The following is a 13,032-nucleotide window of genomic DNA, read 5'->3' on the forward strand; positions in this document are numbered from 1 at the left end:
CCCGACGCCCCCGCCCAGCCGCGGGAGGTGGAAGGTGGTGCCGCGCGCTCAGCTTCGGCTGCTCCACTCAGGCCGCGGGTATTTCCGGCCCCAACGCGCGGCGCAGCGCCCCTCTCCGGCGGCGGAGGGGACAGCGCAGGTCACAGCCGCGTTCCAGGGGACGGGCCAACTGCAGGGAGGGAGCGTGGTCGCGGCGTGGGGCTCCGTATCGTGGCGGGGATGGGGGGAACTAACGGATCAGTAGGCGAATAGGAGGAGCAGAAACGCTAGGAGAGCACGAACCCCTCCCCCGTCTTCTCCGAGAGTGGCACATTCCAAACGCCTCTGGTCCTCCCTCCCCCAGACTGGGAGCCAGCCGGGGGCTTCCCGCGCGCTTTCCCGCCAGCCCGCCGCGGCGCGCGCCTTCTGTCGGGGACGCGCACGTGGGCGGGAGGGGAGAGAAAAAAAAAAATACTCTGCGAGGACGCACGCGCACAAGCCGCCCTTCCCTCTCGCTGGCTTTTGCTGCTGCAGCGTTTTGAGTGGGTTATAGGGACGTGGATGCTCAGAGTGGTTTTTACAATAGGGGGCGGGGAGCAGTATGCCTGTGGCAGTAGGAGATGCTTTATCTCGGTCCTCCAACACCCCTCTCTCCAGAGCGAATGGGCCGGGCAGATAGGCACGAAGGGAGCGAGCACGAACAAGCCCTTTCGCAGTCGGCAGCAGGTGCCTTACTGTTGGGGGCCATGGTGAGGGGTTGATGTCTAGTTGCCTTGCAAAGAAAAAAACCCAGCTACTTGCTACAGGGCATTCAAGTCAAGCAGCGTAGACTCTACTGGAAGGGAGCAGTGTGGTCATTAAACGCAGGACCCCCATTTCACAGATAGGGTGGCTAGGGCCCATAGAGGACTGGGGACTTTGTCAAGGTCACACAGTAGGACTAAAATCTCTGGGTCATGCAGCGTTCTTTAGGTTATAAAGAAACAGATGCAGATGATAACCATGGGGAAAAGTAGAGGAGGCAGCAGGAGCAAAGGAAGCCCTTGCCTGCGAGTCAGGACCTCTGGATGCCAGTTCCCTCTGCCTGCCCCTAACTGGCTGCTTGAGCTTGGGCTTCCTCATCTGCCAATGAGGATGCTCACCTAGGCAGCCCCCACCCCAGTACCTCCCTGCTCTGTCCAGACCATCTGGGGGTAGGGGTATCAGCCTCTCTTGGGGTCCTTAGGAGCTTGAAAATACCTCTTCTGGAGTCACATGGCTGTGTGGAGGGTTAACTAGATTTATCAGAAGTTGGCATCTCAGACACCTGTTCTCAGAAGTGTAGTCACGCAAAACAGGAAAGTGAGTGAAGCCTGGAGAGACCCAAGTAACTTGCTCAAGTACACACGGCCAGAAACTGGGAGGATGGAACTTGAACCCAGGTTGTTTACATTGAGTTAGCCTAGATTCTTGTATAGGAAGGTGATAGATTCAAAGCTATGATTGAGTCAAATTTAATCTAGAGCTGTGAGCACTGGGAATATAAAGGTGCTAGATGTTGGGAGATATGGGATCCAGCCTCCACCTCTGATCTGCTTAGCCTTCTCTGGGCCTCGGTGCTAACTGCAGAATAAGTTAAGTGAATGAGTCTGGAACTTTGTAGGCTCTACATGGATTAAGTCAAATCCTAGAGCTTCACTTTATGAATTTAAGAGGGCATCCTCCACCTGATTTGGCATTATTCTGAAACCAGGAATGGCACTGACTCTGAAATAATTCCCTTTGAAGAGTCCATAAAAAAACTAAGGGGCAACATCAGTTGGGCTTACCTACTACTGCTTTTCCAAAAATAATTTTAAAACATATATGTTTTGTATTTACCAAGTACCTTTTCCAGACCCCAAGTTTTCTTGTTGCTTTTCTGAGTTAATCTTCATTGTATTCCTATGAGACAGTATTATTTTCTTCATTTTACAAATGAAGAACTAAAGGCTCAGTGAAAATAAGTGACTTGCCCTGAAGTGATGAATTTGGGACCAGAACCCAGTTCTTGCATTTACCTCTATGAGGGGTGTTCGAAGGAACTGGGAGAGTTCACCCAAGAAAAAAAGCAGACTCAGGATACAATTCATATGTTCCAAACTCACAGGAACAGGGAAAGGGGTTTCTGTGACTTACGCAAGCCTAACTTAAAATATACCCCTTTGAACCAAGCTGGGAACTTCCAGAGCCTTGCTCCTGCAATACAGGCAAGCACCATATTACCAGTAAGATCTCTTGAGATTCTTTGGAGGAGATGCCACAGAGCTGTTCCATGGCCACAGAGCAGCATGAACTGTGGCCCCAGAGACAGAACAGGAACAGGTATCGGCCGCATCTAGGGAAGGAGGTTTTCCAGGCAGAGCCGCCCCTAGAGAGGGGACCAGCTCCCCCATCCCTTGAGCCGTGCAAGTAGTGCTGGCTTCCTTCTATCAAGGAGGCCACATATGGGATTCTCACCCTGGGAAGGAATAACAGCTACTGTTTATGTTGCCTCTTCTATGTTTCAGGCATTGAACTAAGCATGTCATTTACATTGTTTTTAGCCCTTACAACACCCCTTCATGATATATATGACTCTATTTCACAGATTTCACAGACTGAGGTTCAGGAGTGAAATGACCTGCCCAAGGTCACATAGCTAGGACAGGAGAGCCAAGTCTGACCTCTGGCTCCCTCTGGTTCTGAAGCTGTTCTCTCCCTCCAGTCAGTACGTGAGCTGCTGTGCAGTCTCACAGAAGGAATATGATCTAAGTTTAAGTCTGAGCCAGGACAAACAGCTGGCCTGGAGCAGATATATGAGTGGGCATTGGAAAGTGAGCTATTCCAATATTCCACAGAGCTCCCAGGAGAAACTCAGGGAGGCAAAATGTGCAGTAACCCTTGAGCATGACTAGAACATGAACAGCACTCCATCCTCATCTGGAGTGGGCACCCAGGACACATTGAAACTCCATCCAAGACTCTCTTGAGAGAAGGTGGCCACCATCCCATCTACCCATACTGCACCAGCACCCCCCTGGCCCTTCCTACAGCTGGAGTTTACAGTCCCCTCTATTTCTTTTCCTATTCTGTCAATATCCCTCACTCACATTGGCACAGATGCCAGCTATTCCCTGCCTGCTCCTCACAGAGCCTAGCCGGGGATGCTGCAGACAATGTAGTCTGTGGACCCCGTTCCCATTCACTTTCCTTCTATCCTAGTCCTTTTCCCCTTCCTCCTCCATCCTCCCCACAAACACATAGGGGCCTTTGCTCCTGCCTGAGCTCATCCCATTAACACGGTCAGCCTAGTGTGGGACTGTGCCCATCTCCTCCGTTAGTCAGCTCTTAAGACAGAGAATCACGGCCCACTGGAATGAAGCTTCAATATTGGTAGCCACTAGAAGAAGGCAGAGGCTCTCCCTAGGACACAAAATAAGTCTGTGGCAGAAATAGACCTTTGATTCCATTCAGCATCACTCAAAAAGCCCCTTATTCTGGGCTCAGTTACAAGCAGGTCTCTGGGTCAAACCCCATGCCCTACATGCACTCCAGGAGCTCCCCGTCTCAACATATGAATCAAAGGTCACAGCAGTGAGTTGAGGACATGCAGGGCCAAGAGAGTCATAGGGACCCAGATTCTGCCAGGTGGTAGCAGGGGTCTAAGGCCAGAGATAAATCCTGGAGAGGCAGGCACTGGGGCAGGGAATTATCTGGTCAGCTGGTGTAACAGACCTTGTCAAGTGGAGTTACAACTTGAGATGAGGGGACAGCCAGTCCCAGGGCTCTAGTAGGAGCTGGCAATCACATGGTTTTGACAGCAAGAGACAGGAAACCAAGATTGTAGTCTTGTCTTTGCCAAATATTTGCTGAGCGTGACCTCTGGTACATCATAAATTCTGTCACGTCTTCTCCCTGGGGGTGGTGGTGCAGGTTAAATGAAATAATAGGTATGTAAAGGCTGAGGAGCTATGTGAGCAAGTAACTGCCCATCCTGGGATATATCAGGGACGGCTGAGTGACCACCTGTGTGGGACACTGACAAGGACCTTCCCATGGAGAGCGTCACTATGATTACAATTCTGTGAAACTAGGACCAATGAGTAAAACAGGTTATGGTGGAGGGGTGACATCATAGGTATCTGGAGTCAGACACACCTAAGTTAGATAGATATCCAGTTCCTCCTCTACCTAGCTTTAGGTTCTTTATCTAGTTTGGAAACCTCTTTTCAACTGGTTCCCTTGTCCATAAAAGGAGAATAATGGTTTTTTGTAGGGTTGTGATGGGAATTGAATGGGAATGTTTATATAATATGCCTGCAACCATGCTGGCCCACACATGTGAGTTTCTTTTGTGCTTGCATGTGTTTTCCTTCAGTTTCCCTTCATTTTGTTTTGGTTCTGATTGTAAATTAAAAAATAAAACACAAAAAGAAGAATCCTCATGGGTTGAGCCCAGTTGCAGTCCTGGGTTTTTCCCCCGACTCCCTGTGAGGCCCAGGGAAGTCCCTGCCCTCCCTTCAGCCTTCATTTCCTCATCTGTAGTACCAGGGAGTCTCTCCAAAGCCCAGCCTGGAAGGAGGTAGATACTACCCATCAGTGACTTTCCATGGAGAGGACCTTCTAGGCTGAGCTGAGGAATGGGGTCAGGCAGGGATTAGGGGAGGGAGATGGAGTTGTGGGGGAGGTACAGAAGGAATAACAGCTACTGTTTATGTTGCCTCTTCTATGTTTCAGGCATTGAACTAAGCATGTCATTTACATTGTTTTTAGCCCTTACAACACCCCTTCATGATATATATGACCCTATTTCACAGATTTCACAGACTGAGGTTCAGGAGTGAAATGACCTGCCCAAGGTCACATAGCTAGGACAGGAGAGCCAAGGAGGATGGGGAACTGGCAGCTCTGTAACCACTGTGCTCTGGACTGTGAAAGAAAGAGGTTTCTTTTACAGAAGGATGGGGAACTGGCAGCTCTGTAACCACTGTGCTCTGGACTGTGAAAGAAAGAGGTTCACTTGGCTGAGGAAGCCTGCCACCTATTTTCCCATAGGAGAGCAGAGGGTGAAAACGAGCATCCTGGAGGGCTGGAAGATGCCCTGGCATCCTGCCTTTCCTTCCTGGGCACCCGCCCTTCCCCTGTCTGCAACACATCCACACACTCATGTCCTATGGCCTGGGTGTGCTGACACCACCCTCAGCTGGCCCAGTGTGTGGAGAGGAGCTACCCCAGGACCTGCACTCCTCTCTCCATTTCAGTCCTCTTGAATGGACACCTAAACCTACCTGTCTTCCCAGTCCAGCCTCGGGCCCTTAGATGTGATCTAATTCTTGCCATGCTGCTATGGGCAGAGTGCATTGCTTTAGAATTCTGGGAGCACTATCAGTCGCTATGGGAGGAATTCCCTGGCTCAGAAAAGCTCTTTCAGCGGAAGAGAGCAGGTGGTGAATCTCCCTGAAGAGGCAGACACCACCTACACTGTAGGCAGAGCCAATTCTCTAGTTAAAAGCATCAAATCCACCTCCTCCATCTTCTTGCTGATGCTTGTCTATAGTGGGCACAGTAATAATAATAGCTCATGCCTTATAATAGTTACTATATGTCACACTTCGCATAAATAATTTAATTCTCACAACAACTTTGAACAACTATTAGCCTCATTTTACCCCAAGGTCACACAGCCAATAAGTGCCAAACCAAAATTTGTACCCTATTAATGAGATTCCAGGGTCTGTGCTGCTAACAGCTATGCAAACCTGCCACCAGAAGATGGTATCCCCCATAAAACCCAGGTCCTGACTTGGGATATGGCTAAGTGCTTGCCCTAGCATCCAAGCATTTTCCTAGACTTGCCTGAGCTGAGAATCACCTAGGGGTGATTGTTTAAAACACAGGCCCTCAGCCCCTCCTCTGAGAATTCAGTAAGTTTGGTGTAGGAAGAGAGGCAGTACCTGACACGTGGAAATTGCCCACAACTATTTGTTAAGTGAATGAATGTCCCTGCCTTCTCTGAGCCTCTACTCATCTCGAAAATGGAGTTATGGTTCTCCACCTTGCCTCATTTCCAAGTGTGGCTGTGTGTTGAGCCAGTGTGTGTCTGTACCAGCGTTGCTTGGGCGTGAGGAGTTGTTTGCCGGCGCACCTGGCTGGCTCCTAATAATAGCTGTAATAATAATAGCAAACATTTCTTGAATGCTTATGGAGTACCAGGCACAGCTCTGAGTGCTTTCGTTGTGTTAACTGCTTGATTCTCACAACACCCAATTATCCTAACTTTAAGGATGTGGAAATCGAGACTCAGAGAGGTTAAGTAACTTGCCCGTGATCACACAGTAAGAAGCAGGATTTGAACCCGGATGGTCTTACTCCAGTGTCCAGAGGTGAACCACTCTATCATAGTTTCAGGACTCATCCAGCCCCTCCTCTTGGGAACTAGGCTGCCACAGTTTAATTGAGCAAATGGTTACTGTAGCACTGGAAGTGGACCTTGTTTTGAGGGAGGCGAACAATCCCTGGAAATGAACAATGAGAGCAAAAACTACAGGCTGCATGGGCCTGAGCCATGTTTGGGAACAATCCTAGGAAATGAGCAAAGGTGGACTACCTTGGGTGTCCCTCTTAGATGTTTGCTCTAAAATGTAAAAGCAATCCTCCTTTATGGTGTTGATCATGGTCTGTAATAGGCATGTGTGTTGCTTATCCATTCCCATAGATCAGTGCCCCCCATTCCCATAGATCTCTTGTTCGTCACTGAATCACCAGTACCTAGAATGAGGCATGCTGGATGGATGGCTTTGAAAATCTGAAGACCCAGAGGTTTACCAGCTGTGGAACATTGAGTGTGGACAGCCAGTTCACAGAATAAAAGGCCCAATACAGCACCCTAAAGGCGAGTTTGCCTGAGGGCCTGCACAGGCCCATTATCTATTCATACTTAGCCCTCTGTCCTCACATCTTGCACTGGGCCTGTGACATCACTGCTGCTCCTCCCAGGAGGTGGCTTTTGAGTGCATGGACCATAAAGAAGCCAGATGGTTCTGAAGGACAAGGCACCTTGAGCTGGGTCACACTAACTCCAGTGCCTTTCTCCTCTGCGTACTGGGCACTCAGCTTGGGGGCTTGGTTAAGTGCTTGAGTCAAATTATAAGTCAAACTGACTGGTTTTACTTTTGACTCTGCTGCTTTCTAGTTATGTGGCCTTAACTGCATAATCTAGATACTGCATACCTCTCCAATGTCATCTCACATTGACTCTGTGGCCCTGGGCCCAACTCTCACTCTCTGGGCCTCAGTCACTGTGTCTGTTGGGATGATTACCCTTGTGGCCCACGTGGCTCTGTCTTTCTCTAGTTTTGTGACCATCAAGATGAGACAGTGCTTTCTAGATAGTAACAAAATGAACGTAAAGGTGAAACTTGGCCTTTTCTCTCTGGGGCAGGCAGAAAAACCTCCAACCTAGCACTGATCACAAAGAAGTGATCACATAGACATCATCTAGATATTCCATCTGGGTGACAATTTTTCAGGCATATCTGAAGATGATCGTTAGTTTCTACTTGCACCCCCACCCAGACCCTCAGTCCTGCACTGTGCCCCAGGAGATAGGGCCCTGTGGGCGGCATCAACAAGGTCCCCTTGTCAATTGACTTCCACTTGGGTTTGGACAAAGAGAAACAACAGGAGACTGGAGGCTGAGCAAAGGGTTGGGCTATTTGTCCTTCTGCTCCCTCCCTGCTTTGGTGCCTTCCCCACTCCCTACTTGATCCCATTCCTGCCAGGCAGCCCTACCTCTCACTGGTCTCCAGTAACATGATTCCTGCCCCTCCTTCAGCCCTAGTTTGTGGGTGGGCGCCTCCCCTTCTTTTTGTTTGTTCCCTTAACCTACCCACACCTCAATACAGCAGTCCTGTCACTAATTCTCTTCCGTTTGAACTGTTAGTGAATTGCTTCCTTCTGGCCTCCTAACAAGGCTCCCAACTTGACCTCACAAGTCAGGTCAAGACTTTCTCCAGAACAAAGAACCAACCAGCTTGGTTCATGAGCAGCCCTCCAATGCACAGTGTGGTTTCCCTAAGATCTAATTCTGATTTACTGTCACTCTTATAGGCAGTCATATGAGAGAAGGGCACCTACGGCAAGGTAACAGTGACTGGCCTGGTGAACCAAGACCACAGAACAAGACATGACTCAAGTCAGAGCATGGTCATACCATGGTTCAGGCACAGCGAGCGGCAGGGCTATGGAAGGCCAGGAACCTGCACTGTTCAGGGCAGGCTCCCTGAAGAGCTGGACGAGGCCTGATCAGGAACCACAGTGTGCTGGATAGGGAAGGAGGTGGAGGAGGAAAAGCTTATCTCAGGAGTGAGTTGAGCAAAGCCTTGGCAGAAGGAAGCGGGATCCTAGGAGGCAGGAGCCAGGGTCAGGGACTTGGTGTGGCGCACAGTGGGCAGTAGCTGGCTGCCCCTTGGCCTCCTTCAGGATATGACCCTTCACCCTACCCTAGCCTGGAACAGGACTCCTGCCTGAGGACAGGCCTCCCACATTCCCTTGTAAGCCATCCCACCTCCCTCAGGGTTGTACTGCCTGTCACCCCAACCCTTTCACTTCCCTTGCTAACCACACCTGCCCAGACCACAGCCATAGCAAGGCCCACGTTTCAGTTCTCATTTCCTCCACACCTCTGTAGGCTCCTAAAACGTTTCGATTTCTTCACAGGGGTTGGGTCTGACATGGACCAAGTTACCTTCAATCTTCTGTCACTGCCTCCTTGCCATCATTCCTGCCCCTTCTGTTTCGATTTCTTCACAGGGGTTGAGTCTGACATGGACCAAGTTACGTTCAATCTTCTGTCACTGTCACTGCCTCCTTGCCATCATTCCTGCCCCTTCCCCTAACCCGGCTCTCTCCTAGCCTGTGCTCTCTTAGCAGCTAGAGCAAGCCTTCTTATATGCTATTTTGACGATGCACTCCCCTGCTCAAGACCCTTCTATAGGTGTCCCTGCCTTACAAATTAAGCCCAAGCTTCTTAAAGTGGAATTCTAGGCCCTTCACCGCATGACTTCTGCTGGTCTATCTGACCTCATCTCTCAGTCTCACCATTTTAGGCATCCTTTGTTCCAAATACGACACATATTTGGACTTTTCAAGAACTCATTAGGTTCTTTCTGCAACTTTACACTTGTGAATATGTTGTCCTCTCTGCCTTCAGCCTTTTCCTCTTTTCTCTGCCTGATAAACTCGTATTCATCCTTCAAACTTCAGCTCAGACCCCCTGCTTCTGTAAAGTCTCCCTCCTTCCCCCAGGTCAGAATTATTCCTCCTGTCTATGGGTCACCACAGCCTTGTTTACATCTTGATGACAGCATTAAGAATAAGCTGACTAGACTTCTATTTTGTTAAATCTTTTTCTGAACTCCTCTTCCAAGCGGGACCCCTTTTTAGCTATGTGACCTTGTGCAAGCCCCTTAACCTTCTCAGGTGCTCTCCCTGAGCCCCGGGCTGGACGAGGTGCTCTCTGTGGAGAGTTATCAGCTCCTATATGTACATTGATAATCATGATTTTCCCATGATTCTATATCTATCTCCCACCAGGTTGTGACTCCCTTGCCAGTAAGGTAACGGGCCAGGTTCCTTGTAACCAAATTGTCTCTATATCCCCAGTACCCACCATTCTAGAAATCCTTATGGGACAGGCAAATTTAACCCAAATTCCATTTTTGCAAATAGGAAAACCGAGCCCGAAGAGGCACAGAGATTGCCCAAGGTCATGAAAGGCTTCAGGTCTTTTCCTCTGCCCTCCCCCAAGTCCTTGCACCAGCCTGCTCTCCAGGGCTCTCCCCCAGCTTGGGCGACAGCTCTGGATCAGAGATCAGGCCTGCACCAGGCCTCACCTGTTGCTGTCCCATGGGCTTTCAGGGTGGAAGCTGCCAGATGCTCAGACAGTTTTACTTCCCTCCTGGCTGCAGATCACTGAGAGCAACTGTCAGACCTCAGGCACTTCCGTTTCTCTCAGAGCCAGGCTTCCTTTTTGCCCATTTCGTAGGCAGCAAGCAGACCAAGTCTCTGTGCCAGCTTCTGGGGAGTTTTGTTTCTCCAGACAGCTTGGGTGGTGGACTCCCGCTAAGGACAGTGGCAGGAAAGCCTGATTATCCAAAACCCTGGGAGACTGAAGTCTTGACCTTGACAAAACCTCATTTGATCTGTATAGTTGGGGAGTAAAAGACCTCACATGAGGAAACTTCTGCAGAATCATAAACCCTCAAAGCCATTCATGGAACCTATTCATTTTATAGATGGGGAGACTGAGACTAAAAAGGGATTTTCTCGAGCAGAAATGCAGTGATGTACCCAGGGGCATTTATTTGTAGAGAAGACTGACCCTGAACTAAATGGCCCCAATTTGTGTTGCTCTGAAGTATTTTTTGCATGTATAATATTATTTTTTCTATCTCCCTTCTACCAGCCCATCAAGTGCTTCTTCTTTCTGCTTCCTTGGTGAGTTCCTGCCTGCAACAGCAACTCTTACCCCAACCTGGCTCCAAATTAACTTTTAAACTATTTACGACCAGATCGCCAAGGACATAAAACTAATATGTAAAATATAAGTAAATGGGCTCAGATCAAGAGCTTGAAAACACCTTTGGGATATCCAGCCTGAAATCTGGTCTCTGCAGCCCTCCCTCAGCAGAGAGAAAAGTCCAGTCTGTCTTTATCAGTTCGTCTCACTAGCTCACACTTACCCCACACAGGCTTGCAAGGTGCCTTTGGAAGAAAGACAACAGCTTACCCCTCTGCTTCTCTCATTTTGGTACCTTAATATCATCGCCAGGGCTGGGAGGAGCATTAAAGATCAGGCAGTTCAACCCCAAGTCAGATTCAGAAAGCATTTCTTCCATCTAGTTTCTCTCCCCACAACCTTTATTGAACTCACACCAGATCCAGAGCTTGATGTGTAAGATCCAGCCGGGTCTTGGCTTCAGGGAACTCACCATCAAAGGTGGGAGACAGACATGTAAAGAAATCCTGCAGTGTAGTGTGTTGTGGGTTCAGGAGAGTGACCAGGATTCCCAGGGAAGAAGATGCTTCTCGGGATGAATGAAGGATGAATTCACCAAACAGAGAAGTGAAAGAAAGCCTCCAAGGATCTCTCCGTATTCCTACCATCAGAGCCCACTGTCAAGCAGGCCCCTCCTAGATCAGACTCCCTGGCTTTTGCACAACCCTTGCCTTTTTGCCAGGCTTTATTCACTCACCTTGTTGGTCAACATACTTCCCATGCATTTCACCTGTGAAGACCATATTGGGCCCTGGGCATACCTGGCCTTGAGGACACCCTACCCTACTGCATAGATGCATATAGATGCATAGAGAGACAATGACCACTCAGTGTGGACATGGTGTGAGGGAGGGAAACAGAACTGGAGAGCTAGGCACCCAGCAGCGGTGTCAGAGGGTGGCACCACTGGAAAAACTGGCCCTAGGGGTTTGGGACCAGAGGCGGGATGTTCAGAGGCACAGGAGAGGAGCAGAAACTGAGACCCTGGAGCTGGATGGAGCTAGCAGGACATGCTATCAGCCCCACATGAAGTGGAGCAAAAGAATACGTTATAGGCCATCAGTTCATGGCTTCAGGATAGCAGAGCTGGCTCAGTCCTTGAACACAATCTCATCCAGCCCTCATTAAACTGAGGCTCATCTAGGACAATTAATGAAGATATACAGTACCACAGTGGCTGGCCCTGGATTAGAACCCAGAGGCTCTGTCCTTCAGCCCTTCCTGCCACTACATTGTTTAATCCAATCTACATTTACTGATGCATGCTCTGGACTGGACACTCTTCCAGGTACTGTGGGGACCACAGGGATCCTCCCCATCACTGTTGCCAGGAGCTTATAGCTGGAGTGGGGAAGTCCGATCTGGCTCACAGACATGGACTCCAAGCAGCATATGGAAAGTGGGGCAGCAGCAGGCATGAACAGAGTGCTGGGGAATGGTGTGGGAGAGTACCTTAGTGTGCCCTGGGCAAGCCCTTGGACCTCAGTTCTCCCATCTGTTCCAAGAAGGGACTGTAGTCAACAATCTCTGTGTTCTCTCAATTCATGCAGTCAGGCCTCTACCCCCACTTGCCTTGCAGGGGTTGGAAAGAGGGCTGAGTCAAGTTTATGGGAGTCTGGATGGTGGGAGGCAGAGGAAGTGGCTCAAGCTGCCTGAGCCACCCCCGGTTGCCCATGTCGGGGCTGACCCATTACCAGCAGGGAAATCACAGACTCAGCGCTCAGACATCTGGGAGGCGTTGGGCAGCCAGGGTATTTTTAGAAGGCCAGAGGCAGACATGCCAGGAATCCTGGGCGTTGCTGAGCTAAAGAAGCTGGGAGGCCTGTGGAGGGTGAACCAAAAGAGGTAGCCCCAGTCCTGATTCTTACTTCACCAAGGTTAGCTGGCCTTCTTTTTCCCCAGAGGCCGGTGCTCAGGATGATTGTTTTCAAGCTCTAGTTTCCCTGACTTGCCACTGATCTGCCTCCTTCTAGGTTGTCAGATGCAGAGCTGTTATAGAGCTTCAAGGGGAGGATGTGCACTTGGTCTCCACTGATTCCCTCAGCTAGCTCTCTGGGTGCTTTCTGAGGTCAAGATGAGCTGCTGGGCCCTAGGGATAAGAATAAAAAGGAGGCAACCCTCGTGCGGGGGATATGGACATACAGACAGTGATAACAGCCTGAGATCTCTAGCAGAGGAGGACATGTGGGCCTGGGGGAGATGATGGGGGGAGGGGGTACTGTCAGTTTCCCAGGGTTGCCACAAAGACCGATGATTACCTATGGACAAAAATTTAAGCTGCTAGCTAAAGGGCAAACTCTAGGTAATAACTAAAGGGTGACTATCAGTCTTTTCTAGAGGCATGCCTTTTCCTCTTGCATTATTTCCAAAAGATGATATCTCAGAATTGGAGTAAAGGGTATGACGATCTTTTCAGCTCTGGACCGATCAACTACCAGAAAAATTGCCCAGTTTGTAGGAGCAGCTCCAACAAATAGGAGGCTCCAATGCCCTTT

At 49.6% G+C, this 13,032-nt stretch overlaps 1 protein-coding gene across 1 annotated transcript in view; it reads right to left on the reverse strand.

The window, feature by feature from the left end:
• The window catches only part of LOC102880739 (F-BAR and double SH3 domains protein 2), a 143,337-nt gene that overhangs the window by 116,307 nt on the left and 13,998 nt on the right, over positions 1–13,032 (reverse strand). The window lies entirely within an intron of this gene.

The sequence above is a fragment of the Pteropus alecto genome, unplaced genomic scaffold, assembly GCF_000325575.1.
Source record: "Pteropus alecto unplaced genomic scaffold, ASM32557v1 scaffold7, whole genome shotgun sequence".
Taxonomy (NCBI): Eukaryota; Metazoa; Chordata; class Mammalia; order Chiroptera; family Pteropodidae; genus Pteropus; species Pteropus alecto.